Raw genomic sequence first — 13,593 nt, forward strand, 5'->3', positions numbered from 1 at the left:
CCTTAACTATAAATCACAAATTGAATTCATTTTACATGAACTTCATACATTTAGTTTTCAGAAACAATTCCCTCCCTATGTTTTACTCAAACCTAAATTCTTCATATTACAATAAGGTACTTTATATTCTCAAGTGGATGCTTTCAAACATTTTTGAAGCTGATAAATCCTTTCTTTATACAATTGTTTAGCATATGTCCAAGGTGTCAAATAGATAAAGGACAAATACTCTAATGAGAGTGTAGGCAGAAGGCCCAGAATATTTCATGATCACAGCCTGTTCCTTTTCCCATCAACCACAGAGGACATTGCCTGATGGAATTACTTGGAAGTCAGGAAAAACCCCAGAACAATTATTTGAAAGTCGGTTATCATAATGATTAAGAAGGACACTGAAGAATAAAAAAATGGTTAAAGGAGATTTCCTAATGTGTTTCCTTTTTCCAGCTTTCCTGAAGTATAATTAGCTTACAAAAAACTGCACATAATTAATGTATACAATTTGGTGAGTTTGGACATATGTATATACTCATGTTACCACCACCACAATCAAGGTAATAAACCTCCATAATTTCCAGAAGTTTCTTATGTCTTCTTATTATTTTGTTTGCTTTGTTGTTGTTGTTGTTGGCAAGAACACTTATCTTGAGATCTGCCCTCAAAGTTTTAATATCTCATTGTTCACTATAGGCACTACATTGTACAGCAGATTTCTTACTCATTTGTGTAACTGTAACTTTATACCCACTCAACACTCCCCCTCTCTCCTTGTACTTTCATCCCCTGGTAACCACTATTCTATTGTCTCCTTCTGTACCTATGACTATTTTAGGTGCCTCATATAAAAGAAATCATTCAGTGTTTGTCCTTCTGTGACTATCCTATTTCACCTGGCATAATGTCTACCAAGTCCATTCACAATGTCACAAATTATAGGATTTCCATCTGTCTTTATGTATGAGTAATATCACATTGCATGTATATACCACATTTTCTTCATCCATTTTCTGTTGATGGACATTTGAGTTGTTTCCATATCTTGGTTATTGTGAATAATGCCACACTAAATATGGGAGTGTAGCTGTCTCTTCAAGATCCTGATTTCAATTCTTCTGGGTATATACTCAGAAGTGGAATTCATGGATAATATGGCATTTATATTTTTTTAAAATTTTTAGGAGCTGTCATACTATTTTCCCTAGTTGTGGTACCACTTTACATTCCCATGAATGGTCCACAAGAGTTCTAAAGCACAAGCTCATCAACACTATCTGTTGCTTTTGCTTTTGTTTTGTTTTGTTTTGTTTTGTTTTGATAATAACAATCTAAAAAGCATGACGTAGTATCTCATTAGGATTTTGATTTGCATTTCCCTGACAATAGAAGAAGCTAAGCATACTCTCAAATACCTGTTGGCCATTTGTGTGTCTTTGTTGGAGGAATGTCTACTCAGTTCCTTAGCCCATTTTTAAGGGGATAATTTGATTTTTGTTTTTTTAGGTTGCAGAAGTTCTTTATATATTTTGGAAATTAACCCCCCTTAGCATACATATATGGTTTGCAAATATTTTCTCCTTTTCTGTAGGCTGCTTTTGTACTGTTATTGTGTCCTTTGGTGTACAGAAGATTTTTAGCTTGATGTAGTACCAGTTTGTCTATTTTTGCTTTGGTTGCCTAGGCTTTTGATGTCATCTCTGAGAAAAATTTTTTTTTTAAGATTTTATTTATTTGACAGAGAGAGACACAGTGAGAGAGGGAGCACAAGCAGGGGGAGTGGGAGAGGGAGAAGCAGGCTTCCTGCAGAGCAGGGAGCCTGATGCAGGGCTCGATCCCAGGACCCTGAGATCATGACGTGAGCCAAAGGCAGATGCTTAATGACTGAGCCACCCAGGCGCCCCATCTCTGAGAAATTTTTGATGAGACCATTGTCAAGAAGCTTTCCCCTATGTTATTTTCCAGGATTTTTATGGTTCCAGACTTTACATTTAAGTCCTTAATCTATTTTAATGTTTGTGTAGAGTATAAGTGTCCAATTTCATTCTTTAAACTTTTTTGTTTGCATATATTGGACACACAATGTTACATTAGTATCAGGTGTACAAGATAGTGATTCAGCTTTTCTATACCTTATGCTGTGCTCTCCAGGAGTGTAGCTACCATCTGTCAGCATACAGCCCTATTACAGTATCATCGACAATATTCCCTAAACTGTGCCTTTTATTTTCATGACTTATTCATTCCATAATGGTTAGAATGTTATGGAATGGAAACCTATATCTCTCACTTCCCTTCACCCATTTTGTCTTTTTAAATGTGTATTTCCTGTTTTCCCAATACAACTTATTGAAGAGACTATCCTTTCACCAAGTGTTCTTGGAACCCTTGTCAAAGATCAGATAATCACATGAGTGTGGTTTATTTCTGGGCTCTCTATTTTGTTCCATTGCATTGGTTGATTGTTATGCCAGTCTACTCTGCTATGCTTTTAAGCTGTTTGTTGTTATGCCAGTGCCATACTGCTTTGATGACTGTAGCTTTTTAATATATTTTGAAATCAAAAAGGGTATTTCCTAAAACAAGACATTCTATAGCCTTGGGCCTACTAGTATAAAAATACTGATAAAAATTTAATATAATATGTATTTGATGAATTATTTATTTTAATACCTACTATACTATTTAAAGTAGTAGTTCCTTATAAAAAAAATCAACTAATATTTGCTGGAGATCCATTGTTCTTAAAGGTGGAAATGGTTAGCACATTTCTTTATATGTGAAATTTATAATGCCTGACACATATTAATTGCTTTTTGTGTGTACTGACTTTTCAAAATGGTGGAATGTGGAAGTCAAATAATTGGTCTATATGTTTAACAGAAATGAAATTCTCATTATTTGTATATATATATATTATCTATCTATAGATAATTCATATATATATATATGAATATATATATATATATACACATATATATATATATATATAAAACTTATTTTTTAGACAAAGGTCAAATTTATGTGTCTTTTCTTTTGTCACTTGTGTTTTTGGTATCTTACTGAGGTAAAAATTGCCTAGTCCAAGCTCATGTAGATTTACTTCTATAGTCCTTCTAAAAAATTCAGTGTTTTCACTCTTAGCTTTAATTCCGTGATCCTTTCTCAGTTAGATTTTATATATGATTTGAGATAGGGATACAACTTTATTCCTTTTCATGTGATACCCAGTTTCCTCAGTATAATTTACTCAAAAGACTATTTCTCCCCACTGTTTTGGCAACTTTGTTGAAAATCAGCTAATACTATAGTAAAATAAAAGAGGGACGAATATGTGAATAAACCAATAATCTGATGAGATTGATACATATCAATGGAGTTAACATGAATTATGCATAGACACTAGTCTTTTTTCTTTAATACACACAATTGTGGCAACATCTTGATTTCCACATAATTCTGGACATATAGGGTAGAAGTAAGAGTAGCTCAGCACTAAAACTTAATAGGCCTTACTTTTCCACAGAAGTGGAAATTATTTTCTCAATCTAAAATTAAAGGATGAAGAGATATATGTGATAATTGTTAATTATTACTACTTATTTTGAGAATAATTATTGAGAATATAAATATTTAAGATTCAGAAATTATCCATAAAAATTTTCAAATATTGTTTTCATTTTAAAAGTTTGTCCTTTTAAGTCCTAAATGGACTGATGTTAAATATTGTCTGAAGCATTACCTTTTTGATAAGATTTGTTCTCACATATCACATGGAGTCTGAAGGAATTCACCCATCCACTTAAATGTCTAGTGTTATTAAAAGAAAAAAACAATTTATGTCAGGGTATTTTTTGGATTTACTAGTTCCCAGAGAAGAAAAAAACATTATCTGTAGGCTACAGATGAAAACTATTTATCTTGTTCCTTGTATCCAAACTATATTTCACAGTTCATGAGACTTAAATGGGAAGCAGTTTTCAATAGAAATGGTGCTAGGATTTCCTCTCAGTTAAAAAATATAGGTGCACATTGAGCAGGAGTGCTATAAGAGAGGGGGCCATCAAATCATCCATCATATAAGTAGAGACATAAAATTAGTGATTTTTGAATTTTATAACAGGAAAATATGTTAAAAATGCTGGCACTGCATCCTGGAATAATAAGTAATAGAAAGTGGACTATTTTACCAAATGCCACAGTTATTCATAATAGAGTAAAAATAGATTTTGGAGCAATAGTCAGATAATCAGTTATTTTCATGCAAATTTCTTTTTAATCATTTCCCATTTCCTAAATATGAAAATGTATGTTTAAAATCAAATAAACATGGGCGCCTGGGTGGCTCAGTTGGTTAAGCAACTGCCTTCAGCTCAGGTCATGATCCTGGAGTCCCGGGATCGAGTCCCGGATCGGGCTCCCTGCTCAGCAGGAGTCTGCTTCTCCCTCTGACCCTCTTCCCTCTCGTGCTCTCTATCTCTCATTCTCTCTCTCTCTCTCAAATAAATAAATAAAATCTTAAAAAATAAAAAAAAATAAAATAAAATAAACATGTGAACTGCCAATTCAATATACATATTGTTATGTAATGAATTGTGTCACCTCCCAATTGTATGTTGAAGCCCTAGCTCTCTCCACTCTCCATTACATTTGGAAGTAGGGCTTTGAAAGAGATAACAATGTTAAATGAGATCATATGGGTGGGGCTCTAATCCCATATGACTGTGTCCTTATAAGAGGAGGAAGAGAGACAGAGATGAATGTGCATGAGAATAGGCCATGTGTAAAGACACAGGGAGAAGGCAGCCACCTTTAAGGAGATAACCTTCAGAACAAACAGCACCTGCTGACACCTTAATCTTGGACTTCCAGTCTCCACAACTGTGAAATGATAAATTTCTGTTGGTTTAGTCATCCAATCTGTGGTGTTTTTTGAAGGCAGTCCTAGCACACTGATAGACATATTAAACAAAAAAGGTGATGATATGAAAGAGAGGACAAACTTAGGGGATGTTACTCTATTAGTTTATTAGTTACTGTATTAGTTTGCTAGGGCTGCCCCAACAAGACACCACACTGCATAGCTTCATTTTCTCACCGTTCCAGAGACTAAAAGTCTTAGATCAAGCTGTTGGCAGGTTTGGTGTCTCCTGAGGCCTCTGTGCTTGGCTTGCAGATGGTAACCTTTTCCCTATGTCCTCACACGGTGGTCTCTGCATGTGTACTTGCTTGGGGTCTACCTGTGTGTGTCCTAATCTCCTCTTCTTACAAGGACATCAGCTATACTGAATTAGTGTTCACCCTAAAATCCTACCTTAGCTTAATTATCATCTTCAAGACTCCAACTTCAAATACAGTCACATTTCTGAGGTACTGAGGGTTAGAATTTCAACATAGGAATTTGGGGGGCGACACAGTTCAGCCCATAACAGTTTCAATTCATATAACTTATTTCCAAAGGGAGTTAAAAATGAAATGAAATGAATATTTTAATTTTGAGTATGTAATCTAATAGGAAAATACACTTCAACTAGCAAATTGCTAAATGGGAAACATGTATTTGCTCACTTTTTTTGCTTATATTCTCTAACAAGAGTGGAGTGTCTGGCTGGCTCAGTTGGAAGAGCATGTGACTCTTTGTTCTTGAGGTAATGAGTTTGAATCCTACATTAGATGTAGAGATTACTTAAAATAAATAAATACATACATACATACATAATAAATAAACAAAAAATATTCTCTAACAAGGAGTTTACTACTAATAAAATGACAAAGTAGATGTGTAGAGTTTCATTATTTGATACTAACATTTCTGAGTATTAGAACACTAGATGAGATGATGTTTCTAAACTGGATGGTTAAGCTCTCAATATCATTTTTTTTGTTTATTTATATTATAAAAATTATAAAATATATATAAAAAATAAAACACGTAAACCTCATTACTTCTTTTGGCAATTAACAACTTATTGCACTTTTACTTGATCTATACTATTTCAACTATCACTATCCACTCAATATTTTGAATAAAATTCCAAATATTGTAAGAGTTCATCATAAATATTTCTTTAAAATAAGAACTTATAAGAGCTTTCTATGTTTTTTCTCAAAATCACAAAATCACAGTATCATGATCCCACTGGTCACGTTTAGGAGAAAAATTCTATTTAAATATATGGGATATTAAAGTAATTATATTATTTATTTGAACTAAAATTGTGAAAAGGTGTTCAAATTGTCCCTTATTAATAAATTTGAGAAATTGTTAAATATATCTCCTATAAATAAAATGAAAATTAGAAGAAACATGCAATACTCTGGTAAGAATTAGGTAAGTACTTAACTTTAGAAAGAAGTATATCAAACCAGAATTCTGTGAGGCATCACTAAGGCTTCTGCAAGATAAGATGATTGAAAATAAGTCAGTTATTTATTTCTGTGTTAATGTACAAGGACAGTGATTGAAAAATCTCATTAGCTATTTCATTAAAAGGTTTTCCAGCACTGCTTGTTAGTGTTCAGTGGGACATACTTGACTGAGGCAGTTCTAGATCAGAGAGTAGTAGTCATTGATAATTGGTGAGTGTGATATTGCAAGGAGATGACATTAGACTTTCCTTCTGGAAGAAACTTCTTCAACCTCTCCTTGTAGGGTGCTGACTGACTTAACTGAACATGTTCCCTTTTTCAAAATGGCATTAATAGTAAAAAATATGTCATCAGATGTTAATTAGCATAATTTTCCAAAAGTACCTAGTATAGTGTTCTATACATAAGATATTAAATGAGGGTTTTAAATGAATACAAATTTTATATTAAAAGGATAGATTCAGGAGCCAGACTACTTGTAACCCATCCTCTTAAAGAATGTAGTATGTTACTTTTTAATAAAATTATAATATTTTTACATGTAATAAATTATATATAAATCTTTTAAAGTCCTTGATATTTTTATTTTTCTATATGGTGTTATTCATGTATGACATTTACTTTTAAATAGTTGTATAACGTAATAGCAAGATTAAGATGCTTTATTCTGAACTAACTTATTTACAGACCGCCAAAGTGTTGTATTGAAGGTTACAGAGTATAGAAATTCTGAATTGCATTGAAGCTTTCATAAGCCAGTGGTTATAATGACCAACAGAGACTCCACAAAACCATTTACTCACAGGAGGAAAAACGTCACTGATTGGATTAGAAGTGGAAAGACTAATGCATTTTTGTCCTTAAGGATTAGAAGAAAAATGGTTCTCTCAACTCTGCAAGTGAGCACAACAAGCAATCCAAAAGCATTATTTGTGTGAGGCAGTTTGTAGAATCTGTTCCATTTGTCACTAAAAGTAGTGGTTGAGGTTCAGGAAAATTTGAGTTGTGGTCCAGCCCCCAGGGTCAGTGGCCACATATTCAGAGCAATACCTTAGGTTTAAAGGTGATTCACATCCTCAGAAACACTCAGCATTATCATCTACCCCAAACTATCAATCCTTAACTTGCAGTGACTTTCTTAAGAAGAATAAGATTAGATTACCTACAAAGTTTAAAAATAATTATATATATAATGTGTGTTTATATATACAAACACATATAAAAACAAAACATATATGAGCATATATATATATATGTATGTGTGTGTGCATGAACATTTTTTCCATATGACAGCTATTAAACATTTTTAGTGAATGGTTAAATGATAACTATCTCAGAGGGTTTTCACATGTATTTATACTTATTTGTTAACTTTGAACTTGAGACTTGGCTGCATGTAAAAGCTGTTCCATTTTCAGGTAAATGGTATCTCAGGAGCTGTTTGACACACATTAAAAAGGAAAGAAAAAAATCTCACCTCTAACCATAGAATTTCAGAGGTCTCTGAAGCACAGCAAAAACTAGAAAAGGAGAATTTATATAGTTAGAAAACAGGCATCAGCAATTTGTACATGATATCTCCCATTCCCTGTGGTTACAAGATTACAGTTTATAGAACCATAAAATTTCAAAATGATTAAAAAATAGCTAGCTGATCCTTGGTTACCTTTGTAGCACCAGCATCTAAAATCTAATATAGAGCAAGGACTGCATCAGCCTCAAGGTGGATAATGTCTACCTATATCATATATCATTAAAATGACTTCACATATTTTAACTATTTTCAAATAAAATTGTTTTGCTTGTATAAACAGTAAGCCAAGTGAAGAAAAATCACCATCAAGAAGCAAATCTATGCTAGTCCATTTATATATGTCAAGCATTGTTTAAGACTATGCTATATGACTAGGCCTATAGCCCCTCTGCTGTGCTTGGAAGGATTCTATGATGGCGCCGGATTCTTATTTTACATGTCCTTGCAAAATTCACTTCCTTTGAGTTGTGGGTGGGACCTGTCAATATGACAGAATATTCAATTTGATTTGGTTATGTTATATGGCAAAGGTGGTAAGAGATTGCTTGTTTTTTTCCTACAACAACTGATTCTCCAATTCTCTAACAGCCACGGAGTATAATTCAAATCAGTCTGGCCCTGGAATTAGTTCAGTTAAGGGATTCATCCCACAAGACTACCCCAATTTCACAGCCAGATGCAGGTGGGTTCCCCAGGTGACCTATATTTCTGCCATGCTGACTACAGACTGGGGGTCCCCACAAACACACATTAGGCTCAATAATTTGTTAGAATAACTCTCAGAACTCAGAAAAGCAACATATTTATGAACACAGTTTTATTGTAAAGGATAAAATTTACAGTCAGATGAATAGGGACATAGGGACATAGAGCAAGGTCCAGAAGGGTCTTGAACACAGGGCTTCTGTCCTATTGGAGTCAAGGCATATCATCCTCCCACAGGTAGATATGTTCACCAACGCAGAAGCTTCTCCAAATCTTATCATTCTGACTTTTTTAAATAAAAGTCTCATTATATAACCATGATTGATTTGATCACTGACTATTGATGACTGGACTCAATCACTTTCCTTTCCCCAGAGGTTGAGAGTGTAACTGAAAGTTCTAACCCTCTAATCATGTGGCTAATATTTCTGAAGCTATCTAGATCCCTCTCTCACCGCACACTCACACACACACACACACACACACACACACACACACAAATTGGATCATCTCATTAACACACAAAAGATACTCGTATCCTCCTATCATTCAGGAAATTCCAAGGGTTTTAGGAGCTCTGTACAAGAAACCAGGGACAAACCAAATATACTTTTTTTTTTTATTATACTACAGATAGTCCCTCCGATAATTCTGTTACTTATATGAGACTCTCTTAGGATTCTCCAGCTGGCCTTGAAATGGTGTGTGAGTTCTAGGAGCTGAGAATGGCCCAAGCTGCCAACCAGAGAGAAAGCGGGGATCTTAGTCCTGTAATTGCAAGAAAGTGAATGAAGCTAACACCTAATGGACTTAGAAGAGGATGTTGGGCCTTTCTGAGGTCATAGCCCTGGTTTCATATCTTTGATGTTAGCCTGACCATAAAGCCTAAGTAACCTCTGCCCAGAATCCTGACCTCCAGAAACTGAGAAATAAATTTGTGTTCTTTTAAGCCACTCTATGTGATAACTTCTTACATAGCACTAGAAAACTAATTCACTTCTCTTCATGGAATTCATATTTTATTGGGGGAGACAGATAATAAATACCTGAGCCTAAGCTAATAATACAATTTCAGACAAGAAGTGCTTTGAAGTACAATATAGGTTGGGTATAAGAGGAAGGGTACAGTGTCTCAGTGATGACAGAGGATATCAGAAGATCACTGCAAGACGCCTGAAGTTTCTGGAATTGGAAGAAGCTCATCAAACTGTAGGAAAAGTCAGAGGCGCACCGAACAAAATGAAGCAGAAGGAAATTTGGTGGGGGAGGAGTCTGGATATGTAGGAAGGGATTTGATCATAAAAATTCATGACAATAATTTATTTTTACTTCTTAGAACTCTTTCAACAGTTTAAGTATTCTCTCCCATAGAGTTTTTAAAGTATTGATCATTTGGGAGAATTTTAATAGCTTGTTTAATATTTTCAAGCTCTGCTGATACATTTATTTTTCTAAATATCCTTCAGTCAATGCTGATGATCCATTTTATTATATACTTAGGGAGTCAACACAATGGGTGACACTTTTTTTGTCTGAGTGAGCTTTGGAATTAAAAATGGTTCTGTGTTTCTGATTTCTCATGCATTAGATCATTAGGGATTTCTTCTATGTTTTTGCTGCTTATTATTTATTTAGCACTTTTATGCACATAACCTACAATTTTGTAGGTGAGGTGCAGGGTTGCAAGAGCACCTGACTCCAGGGGTCCCAAACAGACCAGTTTGGCCACTAACCACTGACAAAATCCAAAGGCAGAGATAAAGTGGTGGTGAAACAAGAAAGGAATTTATTTCAGTAAGGCCAATACCAGGAAGACAGTGGACTAGTGGACTATGCCTCAAAGACTGTCTCCAAAGTACTAAAAGTACTTGTAGGTTTATATAAGGAAAATATGAGACAAAGGTTAGTGGGTACATGTAAAGGCCAGGCTGATCATTGTCTTGGGCTGAATCACCTGAGGTCTTGCTGGGTCAGGATAGTCCCTATTGCTTGAGGGGGTAGTTTCTGTTCCCATTAGGGAACCCTTTGCCCTCCAGGTCTTCCGCCTAAGCTAAGGGACAAGATGACAAGGAGAACCCAGCCAGAAAGTCTGACGCCAAAATGGAAGCAGGACCCAAGTCCTCTTTCAATTTCATTAATGGTTATGATTTGATCATAATAAAATAATCATCAGTGACAGTGGTGTGCCAGAGCTGGCTTGTACCAACTCATGCAATCCGCTGTGGGCATTTCTACCCAGCTCCATGTTCTGTGATGTCATGTCAGTAGCTCACAGTTGTCTGTGGTGAAAACAGTTATACCACACAATCAGTAAATATATTATTTCTTTCTTCAGAGAGCCGGTTGTTAAACTTCACTGGCATACCAGTGATCAGATATATCATGGCCATGTTGATAAATATAAATTGGAACAAGAGATTTCTCTGTAAATTATCAGCTTACTTTGACTTTCTATACTCATAAAAATATTTCTTGAGAAAAATAACTTTGCTCCAATTGCAATTTATACATGTAAATTTATTTACATGTATAGCTTTGCTGGTCACATTTAATGTAATAAAATTTAATTTGTATGTATAAGAAGTTAATTAAACAATAGTTTATTCTGGATGCTGAAATTAATATAGGTTTATCACATTCAATTATATTTACTAATTAGAAAATCTCCTCTTCACACCAATATCTTCCTATTCCCCAATTCAATTATCATTCAGGGACATAGTATAGTTTTTTGCTGGTAGGTAATTGTTGATGGAAAATAAAAAAGTCTACAATGTCATAAAATTTTCTTATCATATTAACTGGAAAGGAAAATATTCCTAGTTCCACATCTAAACACAAGAGAAACATAGAGAATAACAATTATGTTGTTCCCTGCAATATTTACTTTTCAATGGAGGAAGCTGAGAAGGAAAAAAAAAATATATATATATATATAATAACTTGCTAACAGAAAAAGAAACTTTTATTTGTATCTCAGTGAAATACAACAATAAAATAAAAGAGTAATATGATAATTATTGCTGTACCTTAAATAAACTTTATGTATAGAGTATCAGAATAAGAAATAAAAAAATATAAAACTATGATATATATGATATGGGTATATCTAAATACTATCTTTCTTATAGCAGTTTATTTTCCTCCTCAAATAACTATGGGTTAGACTCATTTATATGTTTTCACTTCAAAAATTTTATATCCAATTCTTTCTAGAAATTTAGATTTAGGATGCTTGCACCAATTTCAGTTCAGTTCAAATTCAGATTGTAACTTTTATTTCACAGCAGACTCTATCACCAGAGGCCCCGTTTTCTTCCCTAGCTATGCCAACTTCTATTACTTCTGATATAAAAGAAAACCATTCAATGACTTTGGGATGAACAGTGCAAAATAGTTGGCTGGCATTTAATGTACATACGCAATTCATAACTCATACACACTCCATTCCTTTTCTCAGACTCTTAAAATACACTTAGTTATTTACTGTCCAGAAGATAAAACATTTTGTCAAATTCTTTGATAATCATGAACTTCCTTATAATAATATCACTTATTCTTGCATGTGCTCCTAATGTTACTTATTAGTTGCAAATATATGAATGTTCTTCAATCTTTTATGAATCAAATTAAATATTCTGTTCAATGACCATCAGTTTTTGTTTTTATTGTTTTCATTTAAAAAATATTTAATTATTTCATTTTTCAAGTGGAGAATTTTCTCAGAACAATGCTAGTTATATTTTTTTGTTCATGTTTTATGCCTAAGAAAAAAAGAATAATGCAAAATGAGTTATTTCTGAGGACTATTCTAAACATGATGCTTCATATTTTGTTTTTAGGGGAAAAATAGAGTAATGAGATGAGAGAAACCCTAAGTCCAAGATTATACAACTAGAAGATTCATGCACATTTTTACTTAGTGGTTGTTGAAACATATGCTAACAATTAAAGTATAAACCCAAAATAAAACACCTAGGAAGACAAGATACATAGATGAGTTCAAAAGCAATATATTTTTTCCAAGTACATTTGCAGTCTTTGATATTAATTGCTAATAACTGAGTAATTTCAGAACTAAACATTAAGACAGGTGATGTTATAATTTATCATTAATCACAGAACAAAACTGAAAATGAAAGAGGGTGCTAAAATAAAAAAATAAGTATACTTTTGCTATTAATGAAAAATGATTTTAATTTTTTGGTTCCTAGCTCATTTGGAACTTTATTTTGTCAAAATTATTCTCATACTTTTTTCCATTATTATTTGTGTATGATTTAGATCATTTGAGAATGAATGCTGTATAAAAAGGATTACATATATTTAAGGGACAGTGACTAATTGCTACCAAAACATATCCTAAAATGTACATCCTTCATATAATATTATGACTTACTTCTTTAAACTTCATATACACAAATAATAGGCTCCAAAGCAAACTTGAAAAAGAAAAGCAAAGCTGGAGGCATCATAATTCCAGACCTCAAGTTATATTATAAATTTGTAGTGATCAAAACGGTATGGTACAGGCACAAAAAGAGACACACAGATTGATAGAGCAGAACAGAAAACCCAGAAATGAACCCACAACCCTATATTGTCAATGAATCCTTGACAAAGCAGGAAAGAATATCCAATGAGAAAAAGACAGTCTCTTCAAAAAATGGCGTTGTGGGGCGCCTGGGTGGCTCAGTTGTTAAGCATCTGCCTTCGGCTAGGGTCATGATCCCAGGGTCCTGGGATCAATCCCTGCATCAGGCTCCCTGCTACGCAAGAGGCCTGCTTCTCCCTCTCCCACTCCCCCTGCTTGTGTTCCCTCTCTCGCTATCTCTTTCTCTGTCAAATAAATAAATAAAATCTTTAAAAAAATGGTGTTAGGAAAACTGCATAGCAATATGCAAAAGAATAAAACTGGACCATTTTCATACACCATATACAAAAATAAATTCAAAAATGGATTAAAGACCTAAACGTGAGACTTGAAATGA

This window comes from Callorhinus ursinus, unplaced genomic scaffold (assembly GCF_003265705.2).
Source record: "Callorhinus ursinus isolate GAN/ISIS: 27379988/994484 unplaced genomic scaffold, GSC_fseal_2.0 scaffold1, whole genome shotgun sequence".
In the NCBI taxonomy this organism is placed as follows: domain Eukaryota; kingdom Metazoa; phylum Chordata; class Mammalia; order Carnivora; family Otariidae; genus Callorhinus; species Callorhinus ursinus.